Source organism: Mus musculus, chromosome 3 (assembly GCF_000001635.26).
Source record: "Mus musculus strain C57BL/6J chromosome 3, GRCm38.p6 C57BL/6J".
Taxonomy (NCBI): Eukaryota; Metazoa; Chordata; class Mammalia; order Rodentia; family Muridae; genus Mus; species Mus musculus.
The window spans coordinates 29,908,945-29,925,579 of NC_000069.6; the positions used below are offsets into that span (position 1 = coordinate 29,908,945).

The following is a 16,635-nucleotide window of genomic DNA, read 5'->3' on the forward strand; positions in this document are numbered from 1 at the left end:
GTTTCATCCTGTGCCCATGATATACTTAGTGCTGACCTCCCAGTAACCAGGACTGGCTCAAGGGTATAAGCTCCAAACATAATTTTGGAGCTCGGTTGCTAGAGTTATAATAAAGACCCCATTAAGGTTGCTTCAGAAGACTGTGTACAGCCACAACTTGCAGGAGTATTGTAGGAGTATTGTAGCTGTCAACATTTTCATTGATCACAAAAATCCAAATGCTGTGTTAAAGTGGGCATCAGTAAAATGGGCACCGTAAGCCTTCTGCCTAGCATGAACTCCTTCCTGTAATTCCTGTGCAGGCAGACTTGGTGGTTTAAATAATTAACAGAATATTGTCAGAGTTGATAGTTTAAACACTTAACAGAATATTGTCAAATTGATACTGAGTTAATTCTGAGGCTACATATCAACACACTGAAACTCCCACCTTGGAACCTCTGCTTACTCTGTCTTTCAGAAGCCTACTACCCTGTCAAGAAGGCAGCTAAGGATCTCCTATGGCAATACTCTGAGTTGTAACTCAATGTATAGCAAGACCGTGAAGCACTCTTTCATCAATCAAACTTGCTTTGAGTCCAGGACCAGGAGAACATGTGACCAGCCTGTGACAGTTGCTGAGGCAGAGACTAGAGGTCTATAGGAGATAATGTATGCTTATTACCATTTAAGGTACTGAAATTAGAAGATAATTGTTGCAATTATTAGATATCTAAGGCAAGTATCAATAGAAAGCACTATAATGTATATGTCATAGCACAGAAGGGCCATCAGGGCCACCATACTGATCCTTTAGTGTGATGGAACACAATTCCAACCCTTAGCACTTAGGACACTAAGACAGGAGGATCAAACTTTAAATATATGCCTGGGCTACATAGTAAGTTAAATGGTATCTACATTTATTTACTGAAATATTTTATAAAACAAATATAAATATCAAATTTTACGGTCAAGGATTAAGCATCAGATGAATAAACAACAAAAAAAATGAAAGTTTTTTTTTTTTGTAATTATTTACCACATGAAGAATAAGTGCAAAAATAAGTTAGCTGCTTTGGCCACTATAAAGAGACTCCATTTCTATAGGCTGAGGGCAGAAAAGGCTGTGGACCAGTGCCTGACATTGATCTGGAGATTCAAACCTTTAAAAGCACATTCCACCATGGCTGCTCTGTCACTCCAGAGCTCAGCTTGGACGGAGGAGAGCAGAGCCAATGATTAAAACACCACACGTCTCCCTATAATTAACTTAACTCTCAGTCTTTACAGATGGCCTTCCCCATGTTCAAAGTCAGTATCACACTTTGAATATAGTGCAGAAGCAACAAGACATCCTTCCTCGCTGTCTCAATAATATTTCCTAAGCTAGTAACTGAATTAAGGCTTCATATAGCCCAGTCAGGGAAGGGTCGGGGTCTGCTGAGAAAGGAAGTGGTCCACATTTCAAAGAAATCATGACGTCTATAACTCTGGGCCAATTAACACCAGGACCATACACACAAGACTGGATCCTGAGCCTGCTGAACCAGAGAGGTGGGAATTTAAAGTTGAACAGTTATTAAATCACTCCTTTATTTCCCAGGATTTGCTTATCAAATAAAGAATCATAGAGAGACAGTATTACCACATTTTTAGATGGATTTTGGAAGTTTTGTAGAAGTTTGGTCCATGAGAAATGAAGTAGATTCACCTGGATAGTTTGAAAAGAGAGGAAACGTAATTCTTTTAATAAGTTAAAGACAAGCCATACAAATCAGACATACAATTTGAAAAGCAGGCAAAACCCTAGACACTTCTGCAAGAAATCCAAACGATAGCTTCCCAAAATGATATGTAATATGCAGGTCCGAAGAGAGCCAGCACTGGTGAGGCACTCAGAGTGCCCTGCTGTGTAGAGGCTAGAACAGATGACAGGGAGGTTTGCACAGACTCTGATTGACAATAATGATGGGAACTAGAAACTGAAATACCAGAAGGAAGGTAGGAACAATTATTGAAACATACTGGCTCAGGGAGAAGGGTCACAGCCAAGGGGACTTTGGTTATTTCTGATATGAGTATGTTTCAGCTTTTCCAAGTGGATGCGGCAGGCTCTGGTTTGAAAATAAGAAGGGGACACAAGCCCCTTCCGCTCCACTCGAGCCCCGGGCTACCTTGCCAGCAGAGTCTTGCCCAACACCTGCAAGGGCCCACACAGGACTCCCCACAGGATCCTAAGACCTCTGGTGAGTGGAACACAGCGCCTGCCCCAATCCAATAGCGCAGAACCTGAGACTGCAGTACATAGGGAAGCAGGCTACCCGGGCCTGATCTGGGGCACAAGCCCCTTCCGCTCCACTTGAGCCCCAGGCTACCTTGCCAGCAGAGTTGCCTGACACCCGCAAAGGCCCACACAGGATTCCAGAAGGGATCCTAAGACCTCTAGTGAGTGGAACACAACTTCTGCCAGGAGTCCGGTTCGAACACCAGATATCTGGGTACCTTCCCTGCAAGAAGAGAGCTTGCCTGCAGAGAATACTCTGCCCACTGAAACTAAGGAGAGTGCTACCCTCCAGGTCTGCTTATAGAGGCTAACAGAGTCACCTGAAGAACAAGCTCTTAACAGTGACAACTAAAACAGCTAACTTCAGAGATTACCAGATGGCGAAAGGCAAACGTAAGAATCCTACTAACAGAAATCAAGACCACTCACCATCATCAGAACGCAGCACTCCCACCCCACCTAGTCCTGGGCACCCCAACACACCCGAAAATCTAGACACAGATTTAAAAACATTTCTCATGATGATGATAGAGGACATCAAGAAGGACTTTCATAAGTCACTTAAAGAATTACAGGAGAGCACTGCTAAAGAGTTACAGGCCCTTAAAGAAAAGCAGGAAAACACAGCCAAACAGGTAGAAGTCATTAAAGAAAAACAGGAAAACACATCCAAACAGGTAATGGAAGTGAACAAAACCATACTAGAACTAAAAAGGGAAGTAGACACAATAAAGAAAACCCAAAGTGAGGCAACGCTGGAGATAGAAACCCTAGGAAAGAGATCTGGAACCATAGATGCGAGCATCAGCAACAGAATACAAGAAATGGAAGAGAGAATCTCAGGTGCAGAAGATTCCATAGAGAACATCGACACAACAGTCAAAGAAAATACAAAATGCAAAAGGATCCTAACTCAAAACATCCAGGTAATCCAGGACACAATGAGAAGACCAAACCTACGAATAATAGGAATTGATGAGAATGAAGATTTTCAACTTAAAGGGCCAGCTAATATCTTCAACAAAATAATAGAAGAAAACTTCCCAAACATAAAGAAAGAGATGCCCATGATCATACAAGAAGCCTACAGAACTCCAAATAGACTGGACCAGAGAAGAAATTCCTCCCGACACATGATAATCAGAACAACGAATGCACTAAATAAAGATAGAATATTAAAAGCAGTAAGGGAGAAAGGTCAAGTAACATATAAAGGAAGGCCTATCAGAATTACACCAGACTTTTCACCAGAGACTATGAAAGCCAGAAGAGCCTGGACAGATGTTTTACAGACACTAAGAGAACACAAATGCCAACCTAGGCTACTATACCCGGCCAAACTCTCAATTACCATAGATGGAGAAACCAAAGTATTCCACGACAAAAACAAATTCACACAATATCTTTCCACGAATCCAGCCCTTCAAAGGATAATAACAGAAAAGAAGCAATACAAGGACGGAAATCACGCCCTAGAACAAGCAAGAAAGTAATCACTCAACAAACCAAAAAGAAGACAGCCACAAGAACAGAATGCCAACTCTAACAACAAAAATAAAAGGAAGCAACAATTACTTTTCCTTAATATCTCTTAATATCAATGGACTCAATTCCCCAATAAAAAGACATAGACTAACAGACTGGCTACACAAACAGGACCCAACATTCTGCTGCTTACAGGAAACCCATCTCAGGGAAAAAGACAGACACTACCTCAGAGTGAAAGGCTGGAAAACAATTTTCCAAGCAAATGGACTGAAGAAACAAGCTGGAGTAGCCATTTTAATATCAGATAAAATCGACTTCCAACCCAAGTTATCAAAAAAAGACAAGGAGGGACACTTCATACTCATCAAAGGTAAAATCCTCCAAGAGGAACTCTCAATTCTGAATATCTACGCACCAAATGCAAGGGCAGCCACATTCATTAAAGACACTTTAGTAAAGCTCAAAGCACACATTGCACCTCACACAATAATAGTGGGAAACTTCAACACACCACTTTCATCAATGGACAGATCGTGGAAACAGAAACTAAACAGGGACACAGTGAAACTAACAGAAGTTATGAAACAAATGGACCTGACAGATATCTACAGAACATTTTATCCTAAAACAAAAGGATATACCTTATTCTCATCACCTCACGGGACCTTCTCCAAAATTGACTATATAATTGGTCACAAAACAGGCCTCAACAGATACAAAAATATTGAAATTGTCCCATGTATCCTATCAGACCACCATGGCCTAAGACTGATCTTCAATAACAACATAAATAATGGAAAGCCAACATTCACGTGGAAACTGAATAACACTCTTCTCAATGATACCTTGGTCAAGGAAGGAATAAAGAAAGAAATTAAAGACTTTTTAGAGTTTAATGAAAATGAAGCCACAACGTACCCAAACCTATGGGACACAATGAAAGCATTTCTAAGAGGGAAACTCATAGCTCTGAGTGCCTCCAAGAAGAAAAGGGAGAGAGCACATACTAGCAGCTTGACAACACATCTAAAAGCTCTAGAAAAAAAGGAAGCAAATTCACCCAAGAGGAGTAGACGGCAGGAAATAATCAAACTCAGGGGTGAAATCAACCAAGTGGAAACAAGAAGAACTATTCAAAGAATTAACCAAGTGAGGAGTTGGTTCTTTGAGAAAATCTACAAGATAGATAAACCCTTAGCTAGACTCACTAAAGGGCACAGGGACAAAATCCTAATTAACAAAACCAGAAATGAAAAGGGAGACATAACAACAGATACTGAAGAAATCCAAAACACCATCAGATCCTTCTACAAAAGGCTATACTCAACAAAACTGGAAAACCTGGACGAAATGGACAAATTTCTGGACAGATACCAGGTACCAAAGTTGAATCAGGATCAAGTTGACCATCTAAACAGTCCCATATCACCTAAAGAAATAGAAGTAGTTATTAATAGTCTCCCAGCCAAAAAAAAGCCCAAGACCAGACAGGTTTAGTGCAGAGTTCTATCAGACCTTCAAAGAAGATCTAATTCCAGTTCTGCACAAACTATTTCACAAAATAGAAGTAGAAGGTACTCTACCCAACTCATTTTATGAAGCCACTATTACTCTGATACCTAAACCACAGAAAGACCCAACAAAGATAGAGAACTTCAGACCAATTTCTCTTATGAATATCGATGCAAAAATCCTCAATAAAATACTTGCTAACCGAATCCAAGAACACATTAAAGCAATCATCCATCCTGACCAAGTAGGTTTTATTCCAGGGATGCAGGGATGGTTTAATATACGAAAATCCATCAACGTAATCCATTATATAAACAAACTCAAAGACAAAAACCACATGATCATCTCGTTAGATGCAGAAAAAGTATTTGACAAGATCCAACACCCATTCATGATAAAAGTTTTGGAAAGATCAGGAATTCAAGGCCCATACCTAAACATGATAAAAGCAATATACAGCAAACCAGTAGCCAACATCAAAGTAAATGGAGAGAAACTGGAAGCAATCCCACTAAAATCAGGGACTAGACAAGGCTGCACACTTTCTCCCTACCTTTTCAACATAGTACTTGAAGTATTAGCCAGAGCAATTCGACAACAAAAGGAGATCAAGGGGATACAAATTGGAAAAGAGGAAGTCAAAATATCACTTTTTGCAGATGATATGATAGTATATATAAGTGACCCTAAAAATTCTACAAGAGAACTCCTAAATCTGATAAACAGCTTCGGTGAAGTAGCTGGATATAAAATAAACTCAAACAAGTCAATGGCCTTTCTCTATACAAAGAATAAACAGGCTGAGAAAGAAATTAGGGAAACAACACCCTTCTCAATAGTCACAAATAATATAAAATATCTTGGCGTGACTCTAATTAAGGAAGTGAAAGATCTGTATGATTAAAACTTCAAATCTCTGAAGAAAGAAATTAAAGAAGATCTCAGAAGATGGAAAGATCTCCCATGCTCATGGATTGGCAGGATCAACATTGTAAAAATGGCTATCTTGCCAAAAGCAATCTACAGATTCAATGCAATCCCCATCAAAATTCCAACTCAATTCTTCAACAAATTAGAAGGAACAATTTGCAAATTCATCTGGAATAACAAAAAACCTAGGATAGCAAAAACTCTTCTCAAGGATAAAAGAACTTCTGGTGGAATCACCATGCCTGACCTAAAGCTTTACTACAGAGCAATTGTGATAAAAACTGCATGGTACTGGTATAGAGACAGACAAGTAGACCAATGGAATAGAATTGAAGACCCAGAAATGAACCCACACACCTATGGTCACTTGATCTTCGACAAGGGAGCTAAAACCATCCAGTGGAAGAAAGACAGCATTTTCAACAATTGGTGCTGGCACAACTGGTTGTTATCGTGTAGAAGAATGCGAATCGATCCATACTTATCTCCTTGTACTAAGGTCAAATCTAAGTGGATCAAGGAACTTCACATAAAACCAGAGACGCTGAAACTTATAGAGGAGAAAGTGGGGAAAAGCCTTGAAGATATGGGCACAGGGGAAAAATTCCTGAACAGAACAGCAATGGCTTGTGCTGTAAGATCGAGAATTGACAAATGGGACCTAATGAAACTCCAAAGTTTCTGCAAGGCAAAAGACACCATCAATAAGACAAAAAGACCACCAACAGATTGGGAAAGGATCTTTACCTATCCTAAATCAGATAGGGGACTAATATCCAACATATATAAAGAACTCAAGAAGGTGGACTTCAGAAAATCAAATAACCCCATTAAAAAATGGGGCTCAGAACTGAACAAAGAATTCTCACCTGAGGAATACCGAATGGCAGAGAAGCATCTGAAAAAATGTTCAACATCCTTAATCATCAGGGAAATGCAAATCAAAACAACCCTGAGATTCCACCTCACACCAGTCAGAATGGCTAAGATCAAAAATTCAGGTGACAGCAGATGCTGGCGTGGATGTGGAGAAAGAGGAACACTCCTCCATTGTTGGTGGGATTGCAGACTTGTACAACCACTCTGGAAATCAGTCTGGCGGTTCCTCAGAAAATTGGACATAGTACTACCGGAGGATCCAGCAATACCTCTCCTGGGCATATATCCAGAAGATGCCCCAACTGGTAAGAAGGACACATGCTCCACTATGTTCATAGCAGCCTTATTTATAATAGCCAGAAGCTGGAAAGAACCCAGATGCCCCTCAACAGAGGAATGGATACAGAAAATGTGGTACATCTACACAATGGAGTACTACTCAGCTATTAAAAATAATGAATTTATGAAATTCCTAGGCAAATGGATGGACCTGGAGGGCACCATCCTGAGTGAGGTAACACATTCACAAAGGAACTCACACAATATGTACTCACTGATAAGTGGATATTAGCCCCAAACCTAGGACATCCAAGATATAAGGTACAATTTGCTAAACACATGAAACTCAAGAAGAATGAAGACTGAAGTGTGGACACTATGCCCCTCCTTAGAATTGGGAACAAAACACCCATGGAAGGAGTTACAAAGACAAAGTTTAGAGCTGAGATGAAAGGATGGACCATGTAGAGACTGCCATATCCAGGGATCCACCCCATAATCAGCATCCAAACGCTGACACCATTGCATATACTAGCAAGATTTTATCAAAAGGATCCAGATGTAGCTGTCTCTTGTGAGACTATGCCGGGGCCTAGCAAACACAGAAGTGGATGCTCACAGTCAGCTATTGGATGGATCACAGGGCTCCCAATGGAGGAGCTAGAGAAAGTACCCAAGGAGCTAAAGGGATCTGCAACCCTATAGGTGGATCAACATTATGAACTAACCAGTACCCCGGAGCTCTTGACTCTAGCTGCATATGTATCAAAAGATGGCCTAGTCGGCCATCACTGGAAAGAGAGGCCCATTGGACAGGCAAACTTTATATGCCCCAGTACAGGGGAACGCCAGGGCCAAAAAGGGGGAGTGGGTGGGTAGGGGAGTGGGGGTGGGTGGGTATGGGCGACTTTGGTATAGCTTTGGAAATGTAAATGAGCTAAATACCTAATAAAAAATGGAAAAAAAAAGAAACACTTAAATGTGTCAATCCAAAGAAAACCATGCTGGTCCTCCCTACCCAGTTGCCACCATCAGCAACGACAGTTTTAAAGTGATATTCAAGATGGAAATATATTATCTTCTCATTTTTTTTATCTAGACATCTTTTTTATTGCTGCCAAAATGTATTACTATCTAGTTCTTATTCCACCTGACACTTCATATGGTACCTGTCATGTTATATGGGAATTGAATTTAGTATGTATAATAAGTGTCAACATATAGAGTATTGGGGGTATTGCTTATGTTTAAAGGTTGACTACTGATTATTTCAATATTTTTACTTTTTGAGTATAATGCATTTGTATTCCTGTCTTTATTGGTTGGATATTTTCCTATCTCTGGATCAATATGTATGTAGACATGTAAGAAAATTAATAATTTAAGAACTCATTATGAGATTCATAGCAAGCAATTACTTTCTTAATTAAATAGAGTTTAAAAACTTGAAATTTATCATGCAGCATGTTTCAAGAAGCTTAGGTTAAGGAAACCTTAATGTGCTTTTACAATTTTTCATAGAGGTTGGAAATTCAAGAATGTTAGTGTGGTATCATCTGATTGGGTAATTATGTTGAGTGCTTGAACTACTTGCCACTCCCACATATTCTTATATGGTTTTTGTAACACTGGATTAAAAACGATTAATGTTTCATTTCAAAAACAAAAAAAAAAAAACCAAAAACAGAAAATAAGAAGGGAAAGGACTGCCGAGCACGACTGTGAACTGTTACAAACTCAAATATTCTGGAACCTCAAATATAATGTAAAACCAGGGATGGTACCTTTGCTAGAGCAGATTAATAAAGCTTAGAGGTATTACACAAGGCTATTGATCTGGTAATAGAATTCTTTTGTAATCTTACTAAAAGTTAAGATCAGGCAGGATTCATATTCTTTTCAGTTGGATAAGAAAAGGAATAGGCATGGATAATCTTTTTTTTTTCAAAAGCAATTTTTATTAGATATTTTCTTCATTTACATTTCAAATGCTATCCTGAAAGTCCCCTATACCCTCCCCCTACCCTGCTCCCCAACCCACCCACTCCCCCTTCCTGGCCCTGGCATTCCCCTGTACTGGGGCATATAATCTTTGCAAGACCAAGGGCCTCTCCTTCCAAAGATGGCCAACTAGGCCATCTTCTGCTGCATATGCAGCTAGAGACATGAGCTCTGGGGGGTTGGGGGTAACTGGTTAGTTCATATCGTTGTACCTCCTATAGGGTTGCAGACCCCTTCAGCTCCTTGGGTACTTTCTCTAGCTCCTCCATTGGGGGCCCTGTGTTCCATCCAATTGATGACTGTGAGCATCTACTTCTGTATTTGCCAGGCACTGGCATAGCCTCACAAGAGAAAGCTATATCAGAGTCCTGTCAGCAAAATCTTGCTACACATATGCAATAGTGTCTGGGTTTTGTTTATGGGATGGAGCCCCAGGTGGGGCAGTCTCTGGATGGTCTTTCCTTCCATCTCAGCTGTAACTTTCCAAACTTTGCCTCTGTAACTCCTTCCATGGGTATTTTGTTCCCCCATTCTAAGGAGGAACGAAGTATCCACACTTTGGTCTTCCTTCTTCTTGAGTTTTATACATTTTGCAAATTGTACTACCAGAAGATCTAGCAATGTCACTCCTGGGCATATATCCAGAAGATGTTCCAACTTGTAATAAGGACACATGCTTCACTATGTTCATAGCAGCCTTATTTATAATAGCCAGAAGCTGGAAAGAACCCAGATGTCCCACAACAGAGGAATGGATACAGAAAATGTGGTACATTTACACAATGGAGTACTACTCAGCTATTAAAAACAATGAATTTATGAAATTCTTAGGCAAATGGATGGATCTGGAGGATATCATCCTGACTGAAGTAACTAAATCACAAAATGACTCACATGATATGCACTCACTGAGAAGTGGATATTAGCCCAAAAACTTAGAATACACAAGGTATGGATAATCTTGTTGAAATCTCTGTGCTAATTTTTCTCTCTCCATCATAATGCAGTACAAGGGGTTTGAACCTAACAGACAACCTTCACAAGCCTCAGAAATTGTTCTGGCCCCTATACTGGTGATAGCATTGTAGTTAGACACACACAAGCACACACACACATGTGTGCATACTTACACATACATATACACATACATACATACACACACACACATATGCACTTGAGGCTTGGAAACAGATCTAAAAACATTTCATAAACCTCCTATAACATTCAAAATCCTTGGATATATGATCTGCCTGTGTAAGAATTTCCTGCTCAACATGGACTACAAATCATTGCATACCTCCATCACTAAGAAGGAGCCAGTAGGTTTCTTCTAGGTCTCCCTGGATTGTTAGGAGAACACAGTGAAGATAGTTAAGTTCTCTACTTAAGAGGCCACATAGCAGCAGATACCACCGTATGAGAGTATCAGGAGCAGGTCCAAAACCATAGGGACCTATAGGAGTATCAAAGCATGGGTCATTACAGTTCTAGAGCAATGTCAGGTAATTTGAAAATGAGAATTTTAGAACCCTTGGACACTAGGGTCTAGATTGCTTAATAGAGACTATAGTCAATTTGAAGAACCTGGTAAAGAAATATTGTATCTATCTAACCACACCTGCCTCTTATAAACTAGAACCCTCTATTCATGAGTCAAACATGTGGGTGAGTCCCAATGGTAACTCAAATCACAATGAAAGCCATGTGATGAGCAGGTCCAGGGAACACAATATGAACTGCAATGCTACTTAGTTGTCTGCATTCCCCAATGCTATTGGACAAGCACCTGTTTCTCGGGTCATACTCATGGTCACACAGTAAGAGGAAACGATTATACGGGAAATGGGAAGGTGTTTACTTAGGTTCATAGATGGGTTGTCCTGAGCTGACGGCATGCCACCATTACTCATAGGCAACTTTGAAAGACAGTAGTGATGGGAAATGCTAACTGAAAGAGCTTTGGGCAGTGGTAGAGTATCAACCTAAACCGTTCTCATACAGGCGTTGTATTTGACAAGTGCTTCTCAGGTGGTTGAGTTGCTTGTGGAGATGGCACAGCCTTTGGACAATGTGGGACCTATCTGGCAACGGTTGGTGCTAAGGTTGATCCTTTGAAAGTTAAATCCCAGACTAGATTCTGATGCCAACCTCTGCTTGCTGATCCAACCAGCACATAAAGAATTCTGCTGCACATTCCTGCCACCAATGAGCAGCTTTGCCATGTCTGCTCTGAAGCTTCCCTGAAACATTAAGAAAAATCAATCTTTCCTTCTTTTTTAAAAATTTTATTAGGTATTTATTTCATTTACATTTCCAATGCTATCCCAAAAGTCCCACACACGCTTCCCCACCAACTCCCCCACCCTCCCACTCCCACTTCTTGGCCCTGGCGTTCCCCTGTACTGAGGTATATTGTGGGGAGCCGCACTCACATTTGCCATTATAAGATGGCGCTGACAGCTGTGTTCTAAGTAGTAAATAATCTGCACACGTGCAGGGGCAGTTTTCCCGCCACGTGTTCTGCTTTTCTTGTGATGACAACTGGGCCAATGGGCTGCAGCCAATCAGGGAGTGACACGTCCTAGGCAGAGGATAATTCTCCTTAAAAGGGACGGGGTTTCGCCATTCTCTCTCTTGCTCTCTTGCTCCTGAAGATGTAAGCAATAAAGCTTTTGCCGCAGAAGATTCCGGTTTGTTGCGTCTTTCCTGACCGGTCGTGTGAACGCGTGTAAGAGTATATAAAGTTTGTACAACCAAGGGGCCTCTCTTTCCACTAATGGCCGACTAGGCCAACTTCTGATATATATGCAGCTAGAGACACAATCTCCGGGGGGCGGGGGGTGGTACTGATTAGTTCATAATGTTGTTTCACCTATAGGGTTGCAGATCCCTTTAGCTCCTTGGGTACTTTCTCTAGCTCCTCCATTGGGGGCCCTGTGATCCATCTAATAGCTGACTGTGAGCATCCACTTCTGTGTTTGCTAGCCCCCCCCCCCCCAGCATAGTCTCACAAGAGACAGCTATATCAGGGTCCTTTCAGCAAAATCTTGCTAGTGTATGCAATGGTGTCAGCATTCGGAAGCTGATTATGGGATGGATCCCTGGATATAGCAGTTTCTAGATGGTCCATCCTTTAGTCTCAGCTCCAAACTTTGTCTGTAAATCCTTCCATGGGTGTTTTGTTCCCAATTCTAAGAAGGGGAAAAGTGTCCACACTTTGGTCTTTGTTCTTCTTGAGTTTCATGTGTTTTGCAAATTGTATCTTATATCTTGGGTATTCTAAGTTTCTGGGCTAATATCCACTTATCAGTGAGTACATATTGTGTGAAGATCTCAGAAGATGGAAATATCTCCCATGCTCATGGATTGGTAGGATCAATATAGTAAAAATGGCTCTCTTGCCAAAAGCAATCTACAGATTCAATGCAATCCCCATCAAGATTCCAACTCAGTTCTTCAATGAATTAGAAAGGGCAATCTGCAAATTCATCTGGAGTAACAAAAAACCTAGGATAGCAAAATCTCTGCTCAAGGATTAAAAAATCCTCCCGTGGAATCACCATGCCTGACCTAAAGCTGTACTACAGAACAATTGTGATAAAAACTGCATGGTACTAGTATAGCGACAGACAAGTAGACCAATGGAATAGAATCAATATTTCCTTCTTACGTGAGTCTGCCTGGCATTTTGTCACAGCAAACCCAAATATAATGCAAGCAATGAACACAAACATCCTTGCCTCTGTGGAGCACATCCCTGTGGGAAAATGAAGGCAACACTTGTGTCTCAAAGTGTCTGATTGTGAAATATTCAGTCAACAGGAAGGAGGTTTAGGGGACAAGAATCTATGCAGGTTCATTCAAGACAGGAAGTGTAAAGTTGTATGTATCACAGAACACTCCAAACATACTATATGTCATTGAAGAGGTTTTTAAAAACAAAATTAAAGACAAAAGAAGCCCAGAAACAGAATAGAATGGGGTTGGTCTAGAACTGTGGAGGAGAAGATGGAGAGATATTGACCAAAGAGTAAAAATGCCCAGTTGTAAGACGGCAAAGTCCCAAAGTTACAATACACATCAAATGAATATGGTTAATAATGGTGCATGGTAGATTTAAAGTTTGCTAGGAAAGGGCTAATTGAAAGTGATCTGAAGACTACACACACACAAGGCATGCTATCAATTGATACATGTATCAGTAATTTAGATTGTAATCATTGTTTTATAATGTTCCATAATATTATAATACTCTAGTATATGTATATATATATGTATATATATATATGTATATATATATAAGCCTTTATTGTTGTTTGTGCTTCAAATTAAGCTTAAGTAAAAGAAATTAAATATCTAATTACTGTCAGAGCAGACTTTGCTCATTGGTAGCCCTAGTTCTTAAACAAAAGACTCATGAATGGAATCACCAGACAAGAGGAATTATATATCTACATGGAATAGAAACATGAACTCTTGCTCAAGGAAGGCTATCTAGTTATTGCCACTACCAACTGTTTAACTTGCTATCAGTAGAGGTCAAAATTGTGTTTTTTATGTGGCAACAAATATCAAGAAGTACAATTTGACTACACACTGACAATTGGCCCCCTTTTACCTTTAAAGAGATATCAAGTCCCCTTCAGTGCAATCAGTGTGAAATCTAAATACAGATATGTTTTTCTCACAGGTTCTCTAATGGTGCCTTCAGCCAAGAATGTACTGAGCTTTATCCCAAACATGGAACCTCACATAGCATCACATTGAACCAATGGACTCTGTGCAGTAAAAGAAAGATGCTGTGGATTATAGAAAGAGTCAGATATGCAGCTTTACGATCCACTGGTCACCATCATAAGCCACCACACTCAGTGGTCCTGGAAAGATGATGGAAGGGTTCCACTAAAAAAACATCCAGGAGATGCAGCTTAAGGAATATGGCTCTTATGTTTCATAGTACAATGTATCACCTATATTTACCTCATGGTATAGTTGTCTCTTCTGAATACACAGTCCAATATGTAATTAGTAGAAGTAAAGGTGGTCTTATATCTGTCACTCCCACTGACCTTTGGAACATGTGCTGGAGATGCTTGCAGGTTTAGAAGCTTTGAGACTTATACTGGTATGCTAGCACATGCATTTTGGTAAATATCAAACTGTAGCCACTGCCTGATCACATTGGATTTTGCATATCAAGACCAACTGCTTCAACAAAATAATTAACCTTGATCCCAGAAATCAGAAGAGGTATTACCATATATGAGGTCAAGGTTTTATTTTTTGATACTCCCTTGCCAGGTTGTATGGCGGAGGAACAAATGACCCAAGCATGAATGGAAAAGGCATGAAGACTCTGAGAACAGGTGTCTCAGAGAGAAGAATCTGAGCCATCATTACTGGATAAGTCACTTAGCTATCACATATCCCAACCAAGGGGTTTAAGAATGGATGATACCAGTGAGACCTGAAAGGTTTCTGCTATAGTCTGAGGAATAGCTGCAATCGTAGTGGCCGCAGCTCACTCCACTAATACTCTTTTGAGTTTCCCTAGCAAAAGATGACCACCAGAGTCCTGAAGACTAAGGGTGTTAAAAAGGGAAGCCAAGCAAGGCCAACAGAAATATCTGCAGAATTCTAACCACTGTGTCCTTTGGTTGCTGATTATTATTGTCAGGTGAACATGGTCTCTGTACCCAAGAGAATGTCTCCTGCCCAAGACCAGCCTTCATTGAGTGACTGGAAGATACTGAGATATGATGGACTTCCCTCAACATTCTATGGAATTACTTTAAAGGCCTCACAGGATGTGCTGGGATATTCTTTGTGATTGTATATTTCTTTCACCCTCGGGTGTTGATTTCCAGGGTATTTCCAATAAACTTTGTGTGCACAAGTCATCATTTCAAAATGCAAATCTCTGGATTCCAATCTACAGCACAGTATTAGGCATTATTATTGGACAATTCGCACATATTAACTCCAATCTAAAATGCCCTCCTCAAACAAATTCTGACATTACAATTAAAATATTCTCAGTATATTCAGAGAAACTGAAGCTTAGAGAAATTTGACTCTTTACTGTTAGAATTAGGATGTCGTTGCCAGGCTTGTGATATATATGAAGTTAATCATTTTGTTGGGTGAAGTCATACAAGCAGATATATAGGTGTGTAGGATACTAGAGAAATGTCTGATACAAGATAGATACATAAATAAATGATAGATAGATAGATAGATAGATAGATAGATGATAGATAGATAGATTATAGAAAATGATAGATAATAGATAGAAGATAAATAGAGAGAGATAGATGTTAGTAGATAATAAATATAATGGAGAAATGATAAATATTTGACAGACCATAGATAGATAATAGATACATTATAGATAGAAAAAGGATAGATGAGTTATATACAATAGGAGAAAAGGAGAGGCAACAATTGTAGGTAGGGGTTAGCACAGAGCTTTCCATAAATAGCTGCAAAGGAATGAAGATTATACACTGAAGATATAAGAACAGGGCTTGGGGGCACTGAAGAAGGTAGCACAGTTCAGGTAGGGATTAACCATGAGGGCCACAGCACATGTGGATTTACAGGCTTATACACGGTTTAACTGAAGTATTGTCAAGAAGTCCTCTATTGTTCTTTACACATACATACAGAGAGAGAGAGAGAGAGAGAGAGAGAGAGAGAGAGAGAGAGAGAGAGAGAGAGAGGAGAGAGAGAGCATGCTTCTTGGCATCCCTTAATTCTGTAATGCCTTCACCACATATGAAAGATGGCTAGGACAGAGCAAAGGGTGAGTGGCAATGGCTCAGAAAGCAACGAGACATTCCCAGAGCCACGAAGGTGATGGATCCAGTATAGGAATGCTGTGTCCCTGTCCCCTGTGTTTGTCCAACCCCGGAGCTGTAACCTTTATACAGGGTTTGCTTAGTGACAAAATATTCAGCTGCCTCCCTCACCCCGGTTAGACAAAGGCTGCTTGGTGTGATTGACCTTGATGTAAGACTGCTTAAAGAGATTCCTCAGAATTCTGAAACTGCTTTCAGAGTTTGGCTTGGCTAGGAAAAGGGAGTGTAGCACACTTTTGGCATTTTCTGTACCAAGCCACAGGTATCAAAAACACTTTTTTTTTTTTTTTGCTATAAAATCACATTACAAAATTGAACATTTCCACATGTGCCATTTGGCAAGTCGAAAATGAATGATTATGAAGATTTATAATTGCATAGGTCAGGTAAATATGGAATTGCATATTTTAACTCACAAAG

At 40.1% G+C, this 16,635-nt stretch overlaps 1 long non-coding RNA gene across 1 annotated transcript in view; it reads left to right on the forward strand.

Annotated features, from left to right (window-relative positions):
• Mannr (Mecom adjacent non-protein coding RNA) overlaps positions 1-15,247 on the forward strand; it is a 33,175-nt gene extending 17,928 nt beyond the window's left edge. The window contains exon 2 of the long non-coding RNA NR_110437.1: positions 14,046-15,247. This is a non-coding gene — a long non-coding RNA (Mecom adjacent non-protein coding RNA). The remainder of the gene's footprint in view (positions 1-14,045) is intronic.
• The last annotated feature ends 1,388 nt before the right edge of the window (positions 15,248-16,635 follow it).